The 23,423-nt window shown below is 41.4% G+C and overlaps 1 protein-coding gene across 1 annotated transcript in view; it reads left to right on the forward strand.

Annotated features, from left to right (window-relative positions):
• The window catches only part of RAB39A (RAB39A, member RAS oncogene family), a 75,750-nt gene that overhangs the window by 935 nt on the left and 51,392 nt on the right, over positions 1 to 23,423 (forward strand). The window contains exons 2-3 of the mRNA XM_027579335.2: positions 172 to 444; positions 6,907 to 6,965. The gene's annotated coding sequence lies outside the window, so the exon portion shown is untranslated. The remainder of the gene's footprint in view (positions 1 to 171; positions 445 to 6,906; positions 6,966 to 23,423) is intronic.

Below are 23,423 nucleotides of genomic sequence, written 5' to 3' on the forward strand. Positions count from 1 at the left end.
CCTAACCTAAAGAGCCGTGACTTTGCAACCGCCTGAACTTTGCTAACTGGAAAGGGCCGGCCGACTCCTCCCCTGACTCCCGGCCGGCCTCCCTCCCTCTGACTAATTTACAAAAGACACTTCCCATCTAAAAGAACGGAAGACGCTAAATTTAGTGCTGTTTCTTTTCAGTGCAAAACCTGGGCAAAATCGCAGAGGGATTTTCGCAACACGTCTTTGTGAGGTGCCTCCTTCCTCACGGTGTGCGAGGCTTGCCTCTCGGTGTGCAAGCTCGCCCGGCAGGTGCCCGCGCCACGCACGCCGCCACCCGCTGTCGCGCAGCCAGGGCGCCCTGCGCCTGGGCCACGCCTTGCGATGCCTCTGCGGACCGAGGAGGGACGAGCACCTGCGGTGGAAAAGTTCCCGATCTTCGCCGACAGAAGGATCCAGAAGACAAGAGAGAAGGTGTGGGACCCTTTCTCTTCCTAACCACCTGCCTCCTTGAGCGGGGCGGGGGGGGGGGGGGGACGGGGGAGGGGTGTAAAGAAGGAGCAAAATAAAGGTAAATTCAAACGAGTTGGCAGTTCTGTGAGAAGGTTCTAAGAAAGAAAACAGATTTTGAGAAATGGGATGCAGCTTTAGGAACTCCAAAGTTTAGCAGCTACAGGAACCCCACAGTTTAAATGAAATTATTATTTTTTAATTGTTGAAGAACATGGCCATCCAATAGAGGGACAACTGAGTATTATGGTACAACAGCATCCTATGGAAAAGAGCTATACCAAGACGGGAGGATTTTCTGTAGCTATTTTTGAGTGAAAAAAGTAAGATATAGAGAAGTGGGTCTAATGTAATCTCATTTTTATAACGCAAACAGCCCATTAAACCTTATATATATATTTTTCCTCAGGAAATAAACCTTATATATTGACAGTGTTAAATTTTACCTGAGCCCTGTGCACCTGGAAGATAGTAACGGTTAGGAACTGCCCCCATAGTGGGGCTCCTGGGTGGCTCAGTTGGTTAAGCATCCGACTCTTGATTTCCACTCAGGTCATGACCTCAGGGTCCTGAGATAGAGCCCCAGAAGGGGCTCCCCCGCGGGGTTCCCCCACTCGGCTCCTGGAGTCTGCTTAAGATTCTCTCTCCCTCTCTCTTTGTCCCTTCCACTGCCCGACCCGCCCCCCCCATGCTTTCTCTAAAAAAAAAAAAGAAAAGAAAGAAAGAAAGAAATGCCCCGATACTTTGGTATTCTTAGAAGTGGCATGCTGCAGGGGCACCTGGGTGGCTTAGTCGTTAGGTGTCTGCCTTCAGCTCAGGTCATGATCTCAGGGTCCTGGGATCAAGTCCCGCATCGGGCTCCCTGCTCTGCAGGAAGCCTGCTTCCCCCTCTCCCACTCCCCCTGCTTGTGTTCCCTCTCTTGCTGTGTCTCTCTCTGTCAAATAAATAAGTAAAAAAAAAAAAAAAAAAAAAAGTGGCATGCTGCAAAGAAACAGGTTTCCCATATAACTCAGATAAAGACCCAGAGTTGTTGTTTTCCACCTAGGACAAAGTCAGACACAGACCCTCCAAGTTCCATCCTCTGCCTCCTAAATGATGGCTAAACTGCTTTTCCCCACTGACCATTCAGAACAAAATACTTGTTAAATCAACTGGCTAAATTCCTCTTCTTCCTCCAGGCCTGGGAACTTTCACCCACCTCAGCCTGAGCCAGCTTGTTACCACCCTTAATGGGTCCCTCTTGAGAATATGGTCCCCTCAGGGTAAAACATTCTCTGATCTCCTATTCAATCAAGCCACCCTTTCATTTCACTTTTTCCTAGGCAGGTAAGAGTCCCCTTTCCCCTTTTGCAACAATCCCTCCCTTCCCCTCCAATAATTCTTTCAAATAGTCTCTTCTTACCTAAATCAGATTTTTTTGAAAGATTTTATTTAAGTAATCGCCACACCCCACGTGGAGCTTGAACTCAGAGCTCCCAGATCAAGAGTCTCATGCTCCACCAACTGAGCCAGCCAGGCGCCCCAGATTTGGTTTTTATTTGACAATATGGATATAGTTACGTGAGCATGGAGAAAAGTGTAAAACACATGTCAACACAAGTAACCTTAGAAAAGTTAAGGGATACAGAAAAGGAAAAAAACCACACACTTAAGAAAACACTCCAGCATGTATGATATAGTCCCTTTTATGTACCCCCTGTGTTTTGTCTAAATATGAGATTAAAAGGTAGATTTAAATGTTGTGGCAGGCTGACTAATACCTCCCCCCAAAAAAATCCAGTTCCTAATCCCTAGAATCTGAGAATATTCCTATAAATATGTAGTCTCTCCTGATCGGATGGGGGCCCCAAATGTAGGGCGACCGGACCGGGTGGGGGCCAGTGGTACAGGCAGTGAAAAGATTCACCTGAGGCAGAACAAAGGAAGTAGAAGTTTATGGAATACACAGCAAGGAAGCTGTGGGTAAGGGTGTGACAGATGGGACAATAAAGGAGAGACTGTCTGCCAGAAGGCAGTGGGTAGGGGCTGTATTGAAAGGGGGAAGGTAAGGAGGTATGGGAATGGAACCTATGGAATTTTCCTTTTTGGTACCTGTGTCCAGGTGTCAGTAACCCATTGGTCAGTTAGGGCTTACGGATATTTTGAGATGGGCCTGTTTGTATTTAACCAGCTAAAGGCCCTTTCTACATTCCATTGTGCAAGCAAGCCTGTTGCCTAAAAGCGGCCTCTACAGGATAGCAAAAGAGATTTACAGATGTGATTAAATGATATGTCTTGAGGAAATCATCTGGTGGGATTTAATGTAATCACAAGTGTCTTGACGAGGGAGAAGCTAATGGAGATTTACAGTGGAAGGAACGTGACACTGTGATAGAAGCAGAGATGGGGGGATGCGCCTTGAAAATGTACCACATTTTCAAAGCCAAGGAGTCAACAGCCCCTAGAAGCTCAGAGCCTCAAGAAGGATGTAGTACTCTACCCACTTTAGCCTCAGCTATAGGCCAATAAAACCGATTTCAAACTTCTGACCTGCAGAACTGTAAGAGAATAACTTTTGCTGTTTTAAGCCACTACATTGGTGGCCATTTGCTACAGCAGAATAGGAAACAAATGCAGATTGTAGATACACTAACTTGCAGAGATCATGATATACTGTCTGGGGAAAAAAGCAAGTTACAGACTTGCAGAATAATTGTATAATATGATCCTGTTTTAGTAAATGCCACCAACTAAGTAACTAAATATCTTTATATATAAGGATACATCTATATGCATGTATTTATCCTCGCTTCTGTTTATATGAAGATGAAGAAGGTGTGGAAGAATATATACCAGGCTACTGATACTGTTTAAGTCATGAGAGTGTTGGGGGGGAGAGGTGGAGGAGAGGGATAAGGAAGAGAAACATCCTTATATTAGACATCCTCATTGTGTGTGCTTATTGTGGGCATATGCTACTTCTGCAACTTGAAAAATATTCAACGAAGACATTTTTTCCCACAGGTCACGTTAATCCTAACTAAAAACGTATTAGGCTCGGGGCACCTGGGTGGCTCAGTTGCTAGGCATCTGCCTTCGGCTGGGGTCCTGTTCCCCGGGGTCCTGGGATCGAGCCCCGCATCGGGCTCCCTGCTCGGCGGGAAGCCTGCTTCTCCCTCTCCCACTCCCCCTGCTTGTGTTCTCTCTCTCGCTGTGTCTTTCTCTGTCAAATAAAGAAAATCTTAAAAAACAAAACAACAAGTATTAGGCTCAACATCTCACTCCCACAGAAAAATGAGGTCACCACTGATGTGGATTCTGAAGTTACAAAGTTAAATGTATTTTCTAAATAGAATTTCCTCCTCAAAAAGTAGCAATAGCAGTATTGTTCTAGCTTTGCTCCAAAATGAGCTCATCCCCCTTACTGAAGATTGTTGATCAGTCTATATTATTTTGGTATCAGGATTAACATATATTGACTGGATCCGTGGGCATCAATCCACAAGGTTTTGTCAAAGGAAATTTACTGAAAAAATTATTTAGTTGTTGGGAGATTTTGCACATAATAGCCTTACTTCTTACAAGTACCAGAAAATAGCTACCACTTATTGAGCACCTACTGTGTGCCGGATACTTCATATACATTTTCAGTTCTTTTCCAGTTATCTGTTGTGTATATCAAATCACCCAAAATCTCAGTGGCTTCAGACAATAATCATTTTATTATCTCTTATGGTTTGTGTGGGTCAGAAATTTAGGAAGGTCTGGGCCAGGCAGTCTGACTCAAGGTCTTACATGCAGTTGCAGTCAAAAGATAGTTGAAGCTGGAAGGTGGGGGTGCTGGGGGGTGGTCGGGTGTTAGGTAGGGCTGGAGCAGTGAGGGACTGAGCAGCCTCTCTTTCTTCACTTAGTTCCATGGGGCCTCTTATTGTGGGCTAATTTGGGCTTCCTCCTGGCCTGGTGACTTTGGGGTAATTAGTCTGCTTATATGGCACCTGGTCCCCCCCACCCCCAAGCTAGTGTCCCAAGAGAAAAAAAAGCCAAAACATTGTTAATATCCTCCAGCCAAAGACCACCGAGAACATACATGTAGTTAAACAAGTTGAATTTATTACTCTTTGCACCAAGGGACAACAAGCCCATGGGAGAACCATGCTTTCTCAGTAAGAGGATGTTAGAAAGAACCTATTACAGGATTTGGGCTTTGGTTGAATGATTTGAGGAAGGATGTAAGGAAGCAAGGATTTGCTCCGGGTTGAATGCTGTCAGACTGGATGCAATTCTGATTAGTATCTCAATCAATAAATCTTATCTATATGGAGGGCTGAATGCGGTGAGGATAAACCTACAATTGGTAAAGAAGTAGCAGCCTCTCATTTTGACCGAAGAGAGGAGGAGAGTTGGTATTTAGTGGGTGGCACAGCGATCCTGGCTTCTGTTTCAATAAAATTATAAACTGGCCTTGCCTTGTCTCATTTTATCATGGTCTCAGAGTAATCTTGTCTGAGGATGGTACTCTGTGATATTGTTTATGTCCAATAGGAGAAAAAATGAAAAATGGCCTAGCTGTGAGTGCCAGGCCAGCTTCCAAATGTTAAAGACTGCTTTTTTTTTTTTTTTTGGTCTTATGGCCTAGCGTCAAAAGTCACATAGCATCATCTTCATTATAATCACAAGGCCATCTAGATGCAAGGACCCCTGTTTTGGATTGAATGCTTGTACCCCTCCAAAATTCGTATTTTGAAATCTAATCCCCAGTGTGATGGTGGGTTTGGAGGTGGGGCCTTTGGGAGGTAATTTAGGTCATGAGAGTGGGCCATAGAGCTGGCTCACTTCTTTTCTGCCTCGTGAGGACACAAGGAGAAGTCTACAACCCAGATGAGGCCTCTCCCCAGAACCTAACCATGCTCGTACCTGGTTCTCGGACTAACAGCTTCCAGAACAAAGAAATGAATGCTTGTTGTTTAAAGAATATGGTCTATGGTAATTTGGTAAAGCAGCTCGAATAGACTAAAACAACCCCCACTTCTCCGTGGGAGACACATCACAGGGAAGTCACAGGAAAGAGCTTGTGGGATGGGAGATGATGTTGGACACATCTTTGGAAAGTAGAGTTGACCACAAATGCTTTCCAAAATGCTAGGCTTCTTAGCTCTTATTAGCTTTTTAGCACTGTCTTTTCAGGTGAGTAAATGAAAGTTCAGAAAGATTAAGGGACTTGCCCCTGTTCTTCAGGAGAGTAACTGACTCTGACATCAGGCTCACCAGGCTGCTTTCCCAATTTAACTGACAAGCACACATGAGTCTCTTTCTCCATATCTCTTTCTCCCTGTTTGTAAAAATAACTGTAAATAAACATACTTTTAAATCTCACCAAATACAACATACTGTCTAATAAGAGCTGTTACAGTCACATCCATACTGATTCTCATCAATCAAAAACATAAGATTGTGGTTCTCAGTGTTTAAGATTTTATATCATGTTATTTTTGTGAGGCATATTTGAACACTAAAAATACCATATTCGTAAAGAACTACAACAGGATCAAAAAGAAGAAACATTTTCAAACAAATTGCAGACATCAATATATAAAACTCTTTGAACCCAGGGGTGCCTCTTGATTTCAGGGTCATGAGTTCAAGCCCCACATTGGGCTCCATGTTGGGCATGGAAATTACTTTAAAAAAAAAAAAAAAAAAAAAAACTCTTTGAATCCAGAACTAAACTAAAGTCCTTTCCATGAAAAGTAAATGGGAACTTTTCAAATGCAATCTCTATTTAACTTCCTCTTAAAGCCATTATATAAAAAGCCTTATTTTAATACAATGGAATATTATTTAGTCATAACAAAGGAAATCCTGCCATTTGCAGCACCATGGATGAAACTTGAGGGCATTGTGCTAAGTGAAATAAGTCAGACAGAGAAAGGCAAACATTGCATGACCTCACTTATATGCAGAACCTAAAAAAGGTGTGAACCATAGAAATAGAGTAGAATGGTGGTTATCAGGGGCTGGGAGGTAGAAATGGGGAGATGTCAGAGCACTAACCTTCAGTTATAAGATGAGTAAGTTCTGGGATCTAATGTACAGCATGGTGATGACTGTTAACCACACTGAATTGTAAACTTGAAATTTGCTAAGAGAATAGACCTTAAATGTTCTCACCAAAAAAAAAAGGAAGAAACCATGTGAGGTGATGGATGTGTTGACTAACCTTAATGTGGTAATCACTTTACCATATATATATATATATATGGATGTCAAATCATTGTATTGTGCACTTTAAACTTATACAATGTTATTTGTCAATTATATCTCAATAAAGCTGGAGGAAAAAATCTTTATTTTAAAGACCCCATTTCTAGCATTCTAGTGCCACTACACTTGAGGCCCACAAGGCCCTGTCTTGTTCTAGCTAAGCCTCCTTATTTTCTCTTTCCCAGGTGTTCTAAGAATCTTGGTGTCAAGCTATGTTCGATTTGAATTGCTGGAAGTACACAAGGTACCGAAAACAAAAATGTCAGAATTATTTGTCATTAAACAGAGTGAATCAATAATACTGTGTGCTTAGACGGCAAGTTTGGAGAATTCACATCAAAACCATTATCTTATGATAGGGAATATTGTAAATCAATCAACCAGGTATTGGTTGAATGCAAATTATGTGCAGACCATAGTTCTAGATATGATCAGCAATATTCGAGACATGAAAAATACTTTTACCTTTTCTTCCATCTTTCCTTTCTTCCTTCCCCCACAAACACTTTTATTTATTTATTTATTTATTTATTTAGAGATTTTATTTATTTATTTGACAGAGAAAGACACAGCGAGAGCAGGAACACAAGCAAGGGGGAGTGGGAGAGGGAAAAGCAGGCTCTCCCCCAACAAACGCTTTTAGAACACCTGCTCTAATCAGGAACCCATGTAGGTGGCAGGGAAAATGTAATAATGAATAAGACTTGGTCCTTGCCCTCATTTGGTCTAAAATTTAAAAGAGACTATCTGTACAGAACCCTAAAGGACCTTATTATCTCTGCAAGGAGAGAAGAGTTAGAAACATGACATTTTTCCAGGATTATTTCTTAGTCATAACCAGCCCCCACTTCATGCCCTCAGTCCTGCTCAGTCCTGAAGGATTTCTCTTCCCTTCACCTCTTCCAAATGCTACTGCCTGAATCGTTTTTCCTGAGATCATCCAACCTCTGAAATAAGGACTTCAGGGTCAATGAAGAGGAAATAGACGTGCAGTTGAACAACAATAAAAAATCAAAAACAGAAGGGGAGAATCATCTGGAGAAACCTAAAGTTTGTAGTTACCCATAGCTATTTCTTATTGTCCAGTTGCATGGTTTCAAATACTATGCATAGGCTGATGACTCCCAAATTTTTTATCTCCGGTGTGAGAATCCCCTGAGCTGAAAGTTCACATGTCTGACTGCTTACTTGACATTTCCACTAGGAAATCTTTAAGGCGTCTCAAACATGGCCCAGACGAAACCCTCTGTCTTTCCATAATATGACTGTACAATAATGATTTGTATACATTGCTTGAAATAGCATATAGCTGGATATTGTTTTGGTTTTCAATCTGATAATCTTTGTCTTTTCATAAGAGTTTAATATATTTACACATAGAATGATTAATGGAATATTCAGATTTATTTATACCAAATTACTATGTGTTTTCAACTTGTCTCACTTAATGGTACTTTTTCTTCTCTTTCTTGCCTTCTTTTGGATTGGCTGTATTTTTTTCTCCATTTGTAAGTTATATAACTATGTCTATTTTTTTATGGTTGCCCTGGCTAATCTAACACGCAAACTTAACAAAGTTTGAAATCAGTGTTAATCCTCTTTCTAAACAATACAAGAACCTTAGAATAATAATTTCTCCAAGTTTCATGCTATTGTCTAGTAATTAATTCTAACTTCCTTTTTCTCCCCCACAAAATAGATACATTTATTATTGTTTCATACAGTCACTCAGTTTTTAGGCATACCTAGGGCCAGATTCATGGGTGTGTGACCTGTATAGTCTCACAGAGCCCCCTGCTCAGAAGGGCTTGACTTCCTACTTTGCTGTTGCCACCTTGAAATTCTTAATAATTTTTTAACAAGAGGCCCTGCATTTTCAGGGCTCTGCACTGAGACCCCCAAAATTATGTAGCCAGATCTTCCATCAAGAATTTATTTTCTTTCCACTTGAGTTACATCTTTAGAACTTCCTTTAGAGTGTGTCTTTTGATAGTGAAGTCTATTTTCAATTGCCTGAAAATATCTTGATGGTATCCTCTTTGTTTTTCTTTTAATTTTTTTTTAATTAGAGAGAGAGACAGAGAGAAAGCACAAGCAGCGGAGAAGGGGTGGAAGAAGAGGGAGAAGTAGTCTCCCCGCTGAGCTCAGGACTCAGGACTGCAGAACTCAATCCCAGGACCCTGGGATCATGACCTGAGCAGAAGGCACATGCTTAACTGACTGAGCCACCCAGGCACACCTCTTCTTTGGTTTTTTTTTTTAAGATTTTATTTATTTATGGGGGGGGGGGTAGCAGAGGGAAAGGGACAAGCAGACTGTGCTGAGCACAGAGGCCAACATGGGGCTCCATCCCAAGACCCTGACATCATGACCTGAGCTAAAACCAAGAGTCAGATGCTTAACTGACTAAGCCACCCAGGTGCCCCACCCCCCTTCTTTGTTTTTTAAGATAGTTCTGGTGGATATAGAACTTAGATTGACTAATATTTTCTCTCACCACTTTGAATATACTTTACTTGTCTACACTGTTGCAACTGAGAGTCAGCCAACCATTAAATTACTTTTTCCTTATAGGTGATCGGACTCCTCCTGTGGCTTTTATCTTCTCCATTTTGGGTTTTTTTTGTGGGGTTTTTTTTTTTTTTTGAGGTTGTACATTTCATTATGATGTGTCTCGATGTTGGTGTGTTGCTTGGGATTTATTAGGCTTTGTTGGGCTTCCCAGATTTGAGGATACCTTTCAATACCTGGGAAAATATTCAGCCATTAGATCCATATTGCCCTTTTTCTGGTCTCTATTATCTTCTTCAGGAACTCCTTTTATTTATTTACTTATGTATGTATGTATTTATTTAATTGAACTCCTTTTTTTTTAAAGATTTTATTTATTCATTTATTTTAGAGAGATACAGAGTGAGGACTGGGGGGCGTGGGGCAGAGGGAGGAGAGAGAGAATCTCAAGCAGACTCCCTGCTGAGCTTGGAGCCCAACACAGGGCTCAATCTCATAACCCTGAGATCATTACCTGAGCCAAAATCAATAGTCAGACACTCAACTGACTGAGCCACCCAGGTGTCCCTGGAACTCCTTTTAGACATAGGTCAGACATTCTTACTCTCTCTTCCACATTTCTCAGTTTCTTTCATATTTTCCATATTTTTCTCTCTGAATTTATTCTGGATAATTATTTCAAATTTACCTTCAATGATGGTAATTCTCTTTTTAATTGTGTCTAATGGTGACTAAACCAATTTTGAGGTTTTCTTTTCAATTATTTCTAGAGGTTATTTTTCAAATCTACTTGTTTCCTCATTCAAGCTTCACTCATTTCTTTAAACAATGTTATTTTATATTCTGTCTTAAAAGTCCAAAAGCTGAAATTTTTATAGGCCTACTTCTGCTGTTCATTGATTCTATCTTTTCTCACTGATGGTACCTTATTTCTCTCATTTTTTTAGAGAGAGAGAGTGAGCATGAGCAGGGGAGGGGCAGAGGGAGAGAGAGAAAGAATCCTAAGCAGGCTCCATGCTCAGCGCAGAGCCTGATGAGGGGCTTGTTCTCATGACCCTGAGATCATGACCTGAACTGAAATCAAGAGTTAGATGCTTAACCAACTGAGCCACCCAGGTGCCCCCATGCCTTATTTCTCTTGAACTGTTCTTTTCTTTGAAATATTATCTGTGACTATGTTAATATCTAGATTGGAGTTGACTTCTCTCAAAGGTGAGTTACTTCTACCTGGGGGACCTATCAAACTGGAACCATTAAAGGATTTCTTCTTCAGTGCCCAAGATTCTTGGTCACACTGCTTTGAAGAATGAAGAGGGAGACTGGACAGAAGAGTGGTGGGCAGCAAAGCAAAGTTTATTGAGCGATAGCAAAGTGATACTACAAAACTCCTGAAGAGAGAGGGGACCCGAGAGGGTTGTCACCGGAGTTTCTAAGTCTAGGGGTTTTTATGGGCTTGTTGGCAGGCTGTTTTAATCTGATTAACCCTCACTGGGCCTGTCATCTACCTATCATATGGGAAAGGGTGGAGGGTTCCTTCCAAGGTGGTGTAAAATTCTTTTAAGGGTGGTTTCCTTTTACAGTGGGGGTCCCTTGTCCCTGCCTGCCTTTCTTCCAACTATCCTTCATCAGAACCACTTTATTTTTTTTTAAGATTTTATTTATTTATTTATTTGAGAGAGAGAATGAGAGAGAGAGAGAGAGAGAGCACATGGGGGGGGGGAGGGCCAGAGAGAGAAGCAGACTTCCCGCTGAATAGGGACCCCCGATGCGGGGCTCAATCCCAGGACTCCAGGATCATGACTTGAGCTAAAGGCAGTCGCTTAACCAACTGAGCCACCCAGGCGCCCCTTTAAATTACATTCTACGCTAGAGGGTTTTTTTTTTTTTTTTTAATCACACAGATAGCATGAATTTGAACCGCATGACTCATAAGGGCCAGCTTGTGTTATGACTCTTTGAAGGCTATTTTTTCAAGTTCCGGAAAGAAGGCTCTCTTTTCTGATCCCTTCTGCAGAAGGGGGTTTATTTTTCATTTACTCTTGTACTTCAGGTATAGTTCTTGGAGCCTCCAGCTTTATTCAGAGGTTTATTACCAGGCCCCTCACCTTAAGCATGCCCCGGACTTTAACATTTACATTTAAACCTTCAGGGTTTAGCAGCGACCTTCAGGGCAAAAATGGGCATTTTTAGTTCCCAGGGTCTCTAAGTTTGGAGCACTCTGCAGAGATGTTCCTTTCCTTCCAGCTCAGCAACATATTTTAAATGATTTTATATTCTTTATGTTTTATCTGTTTAGTTTATAGGGCCGTTCAGGGTATCCAGTTGACAACACTGCCTGAGACGGAACTCTACATTTACTTAATCTATAACATAAAAGTATCGAACCATTAAGATAATTTAAGGGAAAAAAAACTAGCCACAGACTGGGAGAAGATATTTACAATACAGATATCTGACAAAGGACTCATACCCACATTACATAGAAACTCCTACAAATGAAGAAAAAGACAACCCAAGTGAAAAATGGGCAAAATAATTTTAACAGGCACTTCACAAGAGAGTATATCCAAATGGTCAACGAGGAAAGGCAATGACATTCCATGACACGCCCAACAGAAGTACCATTTTTTTTAAAATGAAACACTGATGAGGATGAAGACCTATTATTACTCTTGTATACTGCCGGTGAGAACAAAAAATACAACCACTTCATTAAAGTGTATACCTGCTAAAGTTGAACAAACGCATACCTGCAACCCCGCTCTTTGGTGTATACCTAAAAGAAAATGAATACACAGTTGCATCAATATACAAATATACAAATACAAGAATGTTCATAGCATCTTTATCAATATTACCCTGTGATCTTGTGACATAATGAGAAATACACATTTGGTCCCAGTTCCTGGCACAGAGCTCCTAAAACCCCTGGAATTTCCTGAGGGACAGGGATAAGAGGAACATCTTTTGTTATTCATAAGCCCCTTTCCACTGTATCTGAGTTTATGCTAATGTGATGACTCTTTTGAGATTGGGGTCTGGTTGCCAGAAACACCAACCATGTGTTTAGAGAGTTGGAACTTTTAGCTCCACCCCCTGGCCTCCAGGAAGGAGAAAAGAGCTAGAAATTTAGTTAATTGCCAACAGCCAGTGATTTAATCGACTGTGCCTACACAGTGGAACCTCCATAAAAACATTAAACACTGAGGTTCGGAGAGCTTTGGGGTTCTTGAACACAAGAAGGTGCTAGAGGGTGGTGTTCCCAGAAAGGGCATGGAGGCTCTGGGCCTACCTGCCCCCCACAGCTTGTCCTATGCACCTACTCTGTTTGACTGTTCCTGAGTTTTATCCTTTAAAATAAATAGATAACAGTAAGTGAACTATTCTCCTGAGTTCTGTGAGCCCTTTTAGTGAATTATCAAACCTGAGGAGGGAGTCATAGGAACCCTCTGACTTTATAGCTGCCTGGTCAGGAGTATGGGTGGTCCTGACCTGCGACTGGCATCTGAAGTAGGCGCAGTCCTGTGAGGCTGAGCCCTTTCTCTGTGGGATCTGTGCTAAGTCCTGGTACTTAGTAACAGAACTGAACTTGATGGTAGGACACCCAGTTGGTGTCCAGAGAGTGGGAGAATTGGTTGTTGGTGTGAAAAATCTACAAACTTGGTGTCAGAAGAGTTCTGTGGGCAAAACCAGATTTTAGTAATCCCCAAACTAGAAAACACCTAAATGCTCAACAGTAGGACAGATAAATCTCTACAGTGGATTATACTGTGTTGGAGAAAACACAAAGTACTGATATGTGAAACAACATGGGATGAATCTATAGACGTATATAGAGTGAAAAAAGCCAGAACTACTCTGGGCTTCCACTTATATGAATTTCAAGAAGCCCAAGAAGGTAATCTATTATGACAGGAATCAGAATAGTGGTTACTTCTAGTGTTAGGGGTTGAATTGAGTTTCCCAAAGAGATATGTTCAAGTCCTAATTCCTGTGCCCATGAATGTGACCTTATTGGAAATAGATCTCTGAAGATGTAATAAGTAGGATGAGGTCATGGGGAATTAGAGTGAGCCCTACCTCAATGATGGCTGTCCTTTAAGAGGGAAATTTGGACACAGAGACTGAGGGATGTGGATGGAGAAGGCTGTGTGATGAGGAAGGCAGAGCTCAGTGAGGCAGCTTCGGGACAGGGAGCTCCAAGGACCATTGGCAGCCAGCAGAAGCTAAGAGAGAGTCTACAACATCTTCTCCCCAAGAGCCTCCAGAAGGAACCAGTGTCACGGATACCCTGACTTTGGACTTCTAGCCGCCAGAACTCAGAGAGAATAAATTTCTGTAGTGTAAGCCACCCGGTTTGTGGCAATCTGTAACGAAAGCTCTGGGAAACTAACTCGCTATGGGGAGGTATCAACTAGGAAAGAACATGAAGGAACCTTCTGGGCTTCTAAAAACTGTTTTGAATCTTGATCTGGGGAGTGGTTACATGATGTATACATATGGAAAAACATTATGGAGCTACACTGTTACCTGCACTTTACCCTAAGTTATACCCAATTTTAAAAGTAAATAAAAAGGAAACCAGGGGCGCCTGGGTGGCTCAGTCGGCTCAGTGTCTGCCTTTGGCTCAGGTCATGATCTCAGGGTCCTGGGATCGAGTCCCGAGACGGGCTCCCTGCTCAGCGGGAAGTCTGCTTCTCCTTCTCCCTCTGCTGCTCCCTCTGTGTGCACTCTCTCTCTCTCTCTCTCTGTCCGATAAATAAATAAAATCTATTTTTTTAAAAAAAGGAAACCAAACAGAAAAAAACATAGTGCAAAAAAATTTTTTAAGTAAAAGAGGGTGCCGAAAGAGATTGTCTTTATGTGCCTCCTGATTTAACATCCTTGAAAAGAGCTTTTGCTTTAGTTGAGAACAGAAATGATAAAGGGAGCTTAGACCAGATCTCACAGAGTGCCATCGCCCTGATGAGGCAAGAGTAGCTGAGGGCTAGACCCCGGGGTCGGCTGATCCCGAAGCTTGACCCAGTAATAACCCTAAGATGGTACAGCACAGAGACCTGTCTTTTCTTTTTTATTTTTAAGATTTTATTTATTTATTTGAGAGAGAGGAAGAGAGAGAAAGCGTGCAAGCAGGGGGAGGAGCAGAGGGAGAGGGAGAAGCAGACTCCCTGCTGAGCACGGAGCCCGGCTCAGGCCTCCATCTCACGACCCTGAGATCATGACCTGAGCCGAAATCAAGAGACGCTTAACCGACTGAACCACCCAGGCGCCCCAAAGAGAGAGACATGTCTTATTCTAATTTTTTCACTCAGGGTTCTAGTTGCAGAAAACAGCAACTAGGAACTACTTTAAACATAAAAGGATATAAATTGGGGAATTGGAATTAGGCGCTTACTAAAAATGTTTAGAATGCCTAGAGAAGCAGACTCTCATCTGGTCTGCAGGCATGACTTCTAGGAAGAACACAGAACTAGCCCAGCAGAGGAACCCCAGCCTCCGCTACAGCCAGGAAGGTGGAGAAACAGGCCGCCTCTAGAACACACCGTGGAAGCTAATGGATCAGGAAGTCCCTGCCGCTGCGAGTGGTGCTTGTGAGCTCACTCATGCCTGTCAGATACCCCATGTCTTGCCTCTTGCTATCCGCACAGCTAGAGATTGGATACCCCCATGACTGTACATGGCAGCAGACAGATGCCTTCACCTCACTTCCACCTTAAATCATAACAAATGTATCTAATTTTTGGAAACTATCATAGCAATAATCATAAATACAAGGGAAGCACAGTTTGTAATTTTGCAGACTCTGAAGTACAAGAAGGCACAGTAGGAAGCCTTGGGAATGGAAGTTGAATTATGAATTATGTTCCCCATAGTTCAGCCCTTTGGCTACTCAATACCTATGCACACTTGTACCCATACTTAAACTTCTAGACAATGGCAAAAGCAAAAGCAACCTGTTCCTGTCTCATATGATGCAATTACCCTTCCTGATAAAAAGACATGCAAAACCTCTCACAAGGAGGGTGCATCCAAATTCTAAAGAATCACCTCCTCCATCTCTGGGTGCTATTCATTCCTCTTCTTGTTCAACCACAGTCCATATTCTATAACCAGTGGCTAAATTCTGAAGTTAGCCAACAACCCCACCCCCACTCATGGTGGAGAGCTGTCCCGGGGCATTAATCTTCCCTGTCTGGGGCACCCTGTGCATGGGTGAAGGGAAATTTCACAATGTCAGACAAAGCATCAACACCCGAAACGACACACCGTCAGCATGCAAAGGGATTGTCCACCAGGGCAATGATTCCTCTTAAGTGCCCCTGAAACCAGAGGCAGCAGCAGAGGGGAGCTGCTACAACATAGAACACAGAAAGGAGACAAATCTGGGCTGCTCCAACAGGTCTCATTTCTGTCAACAGGTCATAAAACTGCAGTCGATATTTAGAATTTCCTTGTTCATTCAGTGTTCCCTTTGCTCTCGGGGCCTCAGCTGATTTGAGTCTGACCTGGTAGGATGATCCCAAAGAAGAATGCAGTAAAATGCGGTCACTGAGGGCGTGGGTCAGGAATTGTTATCAGGATTCGAAGCCCAGCGCTGCTACTTATTAACTCTGTGACCTTGGTCGAGTTATTTCATTTCTCTGTGCCTCAATATGCTCATTGGCAAAACAGATAAGGAAAGTGTCCACATCAGAGTGGTACTGTGAGAACCAAAGGAGTTGATCTATGTGAAAGAGAGAACAGAATCTGAGGCTTAGTCGATGCCTCTTAAGTCCAAATTTATTTGTTGTCGTTTATTTCCTGAGAAGTCCTGCCTGCATTAGGAAGGTAGTTCTCCGTTAACTTTTATCACTGGTTTTGGCACATAAGAGGCAAACCAACTCTTTCTTTGTCCCCTTGTATAGCAGGAACCCTATTTCTCCTTGATGATCAAAATCAATCATCCCAGTAAGGGTAGTGACCCCCTTTTTGCCAATAGCGAGCAACTAGATGCTGGATTGCTGTTGCAGAAAAATCCCAAGGTCTTCAATACCCGTGCTGAACAGCAGATGTAACAGCAGATGGCCTCTACTTCACCTCTACCTTTCAAATCTTGACCACACACATCTTGTAACAACCCAGCTGTCAATTTTTTTTAAATACACTTAACAGTTAGAGATGCTTCCTGAAATACTTACCAAGATATGATTTCATCTCTCTAGTAACCAGAATATTTATATCTGTGAAATGTAATGTCTCTCTGTCTTGGAGAGTGCTGAAGGTTTTAACTTTCTGGGTTATTGTGTATTAGCAATACATGTCTTAAAGTGGATAGCCCTGTGGGTGGAATTACATAATTAATGCACTGATTCTTCCTGGTTTTGCTTTCAAAGGTAACAAACTTCGGGGAATGCCTTACTCTAGCCCTCTTTATACTAATCCCATTCTCACTGAGAAATAAATAAGGAGGCTTTATGGAAAATGTCAAGGGGGCACCTGGGTGGCTCAGCTGGTTAAGCGACTGCCTTTGGCTCAGGTCATGATCCTGGAGTCCCAGGACTGAGTCCCGCATCGGGCTCCCTGCTCAGCAGGGAGTCTGCTTCTCCCTCTGACCTTCCCCCCTCTCATGTGCTCTCTCTCTCTCTCATTCTCTCTCTCAAATAAATAAATAAAATCTTTAAAAAAAAAGAAAGAAAAGAAAATGTCAAGGGAAAAGATGAAGGGGGAAAATACATGAGGAAGCTGGGTTCATTACCTAGAGTTGTTCCATGTAAAATCTGTGTCGTAGATTATTGCATTATTGTTCAAATAATTGAAAAATTTCCAAGCAGCCACAGAAAGAGAAGAGGCTGGGACATTTAGGATGTAACGGAACATCATTTTAAAGTGTTGCTCTTGAAAAGTAAGTAGGTAAGCACTTGAGAAATTTGGGCATATAGCATTGAGGATGTAAAAAGATGATATTTTAAGCTCAAGAATGAACTGGAAGTCTTATTGAACTGCTGACAGTTTTGCGAAAAGTATCGAAAAACTATAGTAGCACAAAGAATTGAAAGGGTAACTATAGTGCCATCCTGTATCAATTGCATAAGCACTTCCCCCTTATGTTCCTTACAATTATCCCCGCAGGCTCAACCCACTCGTCAGCAAAAATTAAATGGCAGAGTTACTATGATATTATTTCTGAGATGCTACCTACTTTTACAAAACACTCTTCAGGACATTTACTAATGCACTACAGTGTTGTTATAAATAATTAAAATCAAATAAATTCAGAATAGCTGAATGATTTAAACACTTGTCAAAATGAATCAGCTAAGAATATTCTGAGGTTTAATATATTTGATATCCATGCTTTGATTTACTTGTTTTCTCATTAAATCAGATAAAATAAAATAAAAAAGCAGTTCAACTTTCAGCTCCTGTATGCCAAATAACATTGTCTTTGCTGTCCTGCAAAACCCATCTGTTGGAAAGCAAACTTCAATGTGTCAACAAAAGGAACTTATAAAATTTGAAATTTGGGTGGATTTTCTACAAGTCCCATGTGCTCTGAATTCAAATCACAGTCCTGTCTCCCCATAAGTACTGTCCTATTTTCGCAGACTATATGTCCCAGTTTTTGGCTTAATGTATATGGTCCTTGGGCTCAAGACATTAATATATGTATTATTGTGTATATGTGTCCTTGGCGTCAAGAAATTGGCAATATATTAAGGAAGTAAAGAGTATACAATAAAAGTTAACTGACAAAGTGAGGCGCTAAACGTCAAGTGCCATAAATTCTACAGGGATTCGAAATTCGGTGAGACAGCACCAGGCTCAATCAGAAAAAAACTTCCAAAAAAAAGAAAGAAAGAAAGCCTTTTTTTCTGAGCTTTAAATTATGGTTAGGACCTTGGATAAGGTGATGAGTAAGACGGCGTTCGGAATCAAGGTACAAAGTGGAGTATTACGTACAAGCATGGACGTATAAGCAAGGGGCCTGGCTGAAAGAGGGGACTTCAGGGTCCAAAACAGAAGATGAGAAAAGAAGCATAGGTTGGAACCAAACCGGGAAGGGCCTTGAACTGTGGTCAGGTGGTTTCAGTTTCACTGGATGGACAGTCAGTAAGAGGCTTTTTTGAGCAGTCGAGTACTAAGAAGTTTGCTCCCATAGGACACATTAGAAAGACAGGAGTGAATGCAAGGAGACCCATTACAAGGTAACTATCGCTGGATTCAGTAGCAGGGTCCCCGTGAATCATGGTGATAGGAGCACAAAAGAAGGAACCCAAACAAAGGAGGTATATGCCTATAGAAGTTGGCGACTGGCAAGGAAGAAGAGAAGAAAGAAAGCCTAAGGAAGGAATCACATTGACAGAGGAGAAATCAACAGTTGGTGACAAAGAGAATGGGTCTGATTTTCAAGTTTCAAGGGGCAGCTCTGCTTGCAGGGGCTCCTGTCTGGGCCTGTTTAAGATACATGGAAAAAGCGATGCTAGAGAAAGAGATCTGTAACCCACCCACTGCCTCGCGGCAAACAGCCTCTCCTCCGCTGCCCTGCCCACCTCTCCCCTGCGCAGTATTCAACAAACTTCCATCTCCTTTGTCTGCCTCCGGTGAGTTCTTTCACGGCCACAGCCCCACCTGCTGCCACCTGATCGTCACCTCACCTTGGGGGCCCCCATCTGATTGAGAGACACCACAGATGTCCATGCAGGAGGTGGAAATATGTAATGTGAGGGATGATTATGATCATTATTTTAGAAGTTTATCTCTCAATATTATTCAGACAAATACAAGATATTGAAAATTTACTAAAGAATAATGAAAAAGCACGAACAATACTAACCAAAACTCTTTTTCATGAATTATGCCAATGGAAATTGTATCAAGAGAGATAAATACTGGGATGTTTTCAAGTTAAATGTATATTGCTCATTTACGCAAGATGAAGGGATAAAGTATTTGTATGCAAATATTTGAGTTAATAATGAATATAAAATTTCTAGGCAGGATAAGATGAAATTATCCATAATAATTACATATTTATGCATTTGGGAAATAAACCACTTATGCTAGCTACCTGAGTCAATTAACTAGATTTTTTAAAATAAATTGACTAAGTTAATAGGATTAATGTATGCGTTTGATTGTTTTAGAGTCATGTGGTCACAAGGACAAAGGCAAATATATTCAAATATATGCTTAAATCCTAATTATTCACCAACACTTTATAGATAATCCTCAGACCTACTCAGCTATGAATCCCTGAAGTCTAACTGGGTTGATCCCATTTCTACATTATGTCAAGCAACAAAGTAACATTTGGAAATAATTACATTGTATACAAGCATGAGAATAATGTTGATGAATTTTTATGGAACCACCAAATTATTGGAAGAACTTAAAGAGGTTGATATTAAAACCAGGAGGCTGTTTGGTAAAATACTATGGATTTGGGAGTCAGGCAAACTTAGATCCAGACAGAACATTAACAGGATTACATGAGTGGGTGAGTGGATGTATACATATAAGAAGTGCTTAGTTTAAAAAAAAAAAAGTGCTTAGTTAATGTTGCTTAATAATTAGTTAAGGACATTCTGATTTCACGTGTTCGTGGGGAATGCAGGAAACCAGACATATTCATCACCAATTAAAGTAAAATGATGCAATAATAATAATGCTTATATTATTTATTATTATGTGCTTACCATGTTATTGTTATGCCCCTTTTATAGAAACTGAGGCCTTAGAGAGGTTATATAAATTGCCCAATGTCACACAGCTAATAAATAATGCACTCAAACCCAGATTTTCTGACTCCACAGTCTGGGCTTTTCAACACAAATGGATTAAGTCTCCAGACAGAGTTGAATAGGGGTTTCTTTTTTTTTTCCTTTAAATTTTTTATTGTTATGTTAATCACCATACATTACATCATTAGTTTTTGATGTAGTGTTCCATGAGTCATTGTTTGTGCATAACACCCAGTGCTCCATGCAGAACGTGCCCTCTTTAATACCCATCACCAGGCTAACCCATCCCCCCACGCCCCTCCCCTCTAGAACCCTCAGTTTGTTTTTCAGAGTCTATCTTCTCTCATGGTTCGACTCCCCCTCTGATTCACTCCCCTTCATTCTTCCCCTCCTGCTATCTTCTTCTTTTTTTTTTCTTAACATATATTGCATTATTTGTTTCAGAGGTACAGATCTGTGATTCAACAGTCTTGCACAATTCACAGCGCTCACCGTAGCACATACCCTCCCCAATCTCTATCACCCAGCCACCCCATCCCTCCCACCCCCCACCACTCCAGCAACCCTCACTTTGTTTCCTGAGACTAAGAATTCCTCATATCAGTGAGGACATATGATACATGTCTTTCTCTGATTGACTTATTTCGCTCAGCATAATACCCTCCAGGTCCATCCACGTCGTTGCAAATGGCAAGATCTCATTCCTTTTGATGGCTGCATAATATTCCATTGTGTATATATACCACCTCTTCTTTATCCATTCATCTGTCGATGGACATCTTGGCTCTTTCCAGTTTGGCTATTGTGGACATTGCTGCTATAAACATTGGGGTGCACGTACCCCTTCGGATCCCTACATTTGTATCTTTGGGGTAAATACCCAGTAGTGCAATGCTGGATCGTATGGTAGCTCTATTTTCAACTGTTTGAGGAACCTCCATACTGTTTTCCAGAGTGGCTGCACCAGCTTGCATTCCCACCAACAGTGTAGGAGGGGTCCCCTTTCTCCACATCCCCGCCAACATCTGTCGTTTCCTGACTTGTTAATTTTAGCCATTCTGACTGGTGTGAGGTGGTATCTCATTGAGGTTTTGATTTGGATTTCCCTGATGCTGAGCAATGTTGAGCACTTTTTCATGTGTCTGTTGGCCATTTGGATGTCTTCTTTGGAAAAATGTCTGTTCATGTCTTCTGCCCATTTCTTGATTGGATCATTTGTTCTTTGGGTGTTGAGTTTGAGAAGTTCTTTATAGATTTTGGATACTAGCCCTTTATCTGATATGTCATTTGCAAATATTTTCTCCCATTCTGTCGGTTGTCTTTTGGTTTTGTTGACTTTCTTTTGCTGTGCAAAAGCTTTTGATCTTGATGAAATCCCAAGAGTTCATTTTTGCCCTGGCTTCCCTTGCCTTTGGCGATGTTTCTAGGAAGAAGGTGCTGTGGCTGAGGTCGAAGAGGTTGCTGCCTGTGTTCTCCTTTAGGATTTCGATGGACTCCTGTCTCACATTTAGGTCATTCAACCATTTTGAGTCTATTTTTGTGTGTGGTGAATAGGAGTTTCTATGGAAGTAGAAAGGAAGAGGTTCTTGATGCAAGAGGCAAGAGATAGCACGGGGAGGGTGACAGGAGATCGAGAATGATTTTACTGAGATGAAAAAGGCAGCTTTTTAAAAAGTAGGGGTTTAGTAGACAAAGATAGAATGTGCAGGCAAAAAGGAGAATTACAAACAGACAAGGTGTGGCTGGCTCAGAGAGGGCTGGCGAACATGTGGTAAAAGACGAAGTCGGAAAGGTCAGCAGGAACATGCCTTCAAGAGCTTGATGCCTCCTGAAGAGTTGTGACAGCGGGAAGCACGGGAATGTCATGCTCACGGGGACATTAATGTGTGTGATGGATAGGAGGGGGGCAGAAACTGTAATAGTCCAGACAAAGATAACAGGAGCCTACACTGGGGACGGAAAGGCAGAAACAGAGTGTGAAAATATTGTAAGGTAGAATCTACAAAGTCTAGTGCTGATAGGACGTCACAGGTACAGGGGCCGGAGGACTCTAGGCTAACTTCTGGCTTCTGACTAAGGCAACTGTACAAAAGATGGCTAAGCAACAAAGTAACGAAACTGAAGACTCTGGGGAGAGGAGCAAGTCTGAAATGGAAAATAATGAATTTTACATTGGACTTTTTGTGTTTGGAATGCCTCTAAGACATCCAGATGGAGACGTATAGCAAGGTAGCAAAAAACACGTGTCTGCCACTCAGAAGTGATTTCTTAATATCCATTAATATCAAACGGATGCAGCCCTTCCAAATGTACAATATTCTTTTGTTAATTTGAAAAACATCCTTTTATGTATGGACATACAAAAGTATAGATTTAATAACGTACACCAATGAGCATAATCATACTACTGGTCAACAATAGATCCCTGATGTGAAAGCCGGTCTGGCAACCTTGGATCTGTCCATTAGACTGTACTGCCTCCGTGTGTATCCAAGATGCAATAGCAGAAGGAAAGTACCTCACCCACCTCATTGTTTTAGGAAACATACTCAAATACTTGGAGGCCAAAAGTAATCCAATGGGACAGATTCTTAGTCTATGTAACCTTTTAGGAAACATTTTAGGACTGTAGGGTGACTAACATAACATAATAAAATTAAATTAAATTTTTAAAAAAAGGAAACATTTTAGGAGTTCGACCATAGTCTGATATTCCCCAGAATAAAACCTTAACTCATTAATAATAATTTCTGTATGGCCTAAAAAAAGAGTTATTCAGTAATCTGAAAGGATTTTATTCTTAGCTTTATTAAGTTACTAAGAAGTAATGGACCAATTAGAAATAAGGGCTAGAAGTAAAATGTAATTACTTGCTATACAATCTTCCTGTGGTCTTCAGCCAAAAGCACTAAAGGTCAGAATTTCTGTCTAGTATTAATAAAAAACTAAAGCATTGTTAAGCACTATAGTGAGCATACTCTGAAGATTTAGAGAAAAATACCAAGACAATAAAGAATGATTTTTCTAGCCTATGAGGGAGAGGACTCACACAAGTTCTACAAAATATGGTTAGCCTTACCCATGCAGACAGAAAAAGAAATGCCTCCTTTCTTCAAAAGCAGACACCATACAACTCCAAAAGGGGAGAACAATTATGAGGGGGGAGAGAGAAGAAATTGAAAAAATATACAGATCTGGGGCTTTAAAACTCGAATTTTCTTACTTTTTGAAAAGGAGGAAGACTATGCAAATTATGAGGTAGCTGGGATTTGAACCCAAGTCTGAAACCTATCTCTATCTTCAAATTTCATGCTTCCAGTCACCCTGTTTTCTGCCTTTTAACAAAAAAGGTTAGATATTATCTTCCCAACCCCTAGAGTCAGAATATCTTAAATCCTTTCAGCAACCATCACCTGGAGAAGAGTTTGTCTTCCTTCGAAGCATAATCCTAAGTGAGGGAAAATCTAAGG

The sequence above is a fragment of the Zalophus californianus genome, chromosome 11, assembly GCF_009762305.2.
Source record: "Zalophus californianus isolate mZalCal1 chromosome 11, mZalCal1.pri.v2, whole genome shotgun sequence".
NCBI classification, from domain to species: Eukaryota; Metazoa; Chordata; class Mammalia; order Carnivora; family Otariidae; genus Zalophus; species Zalophus californianus.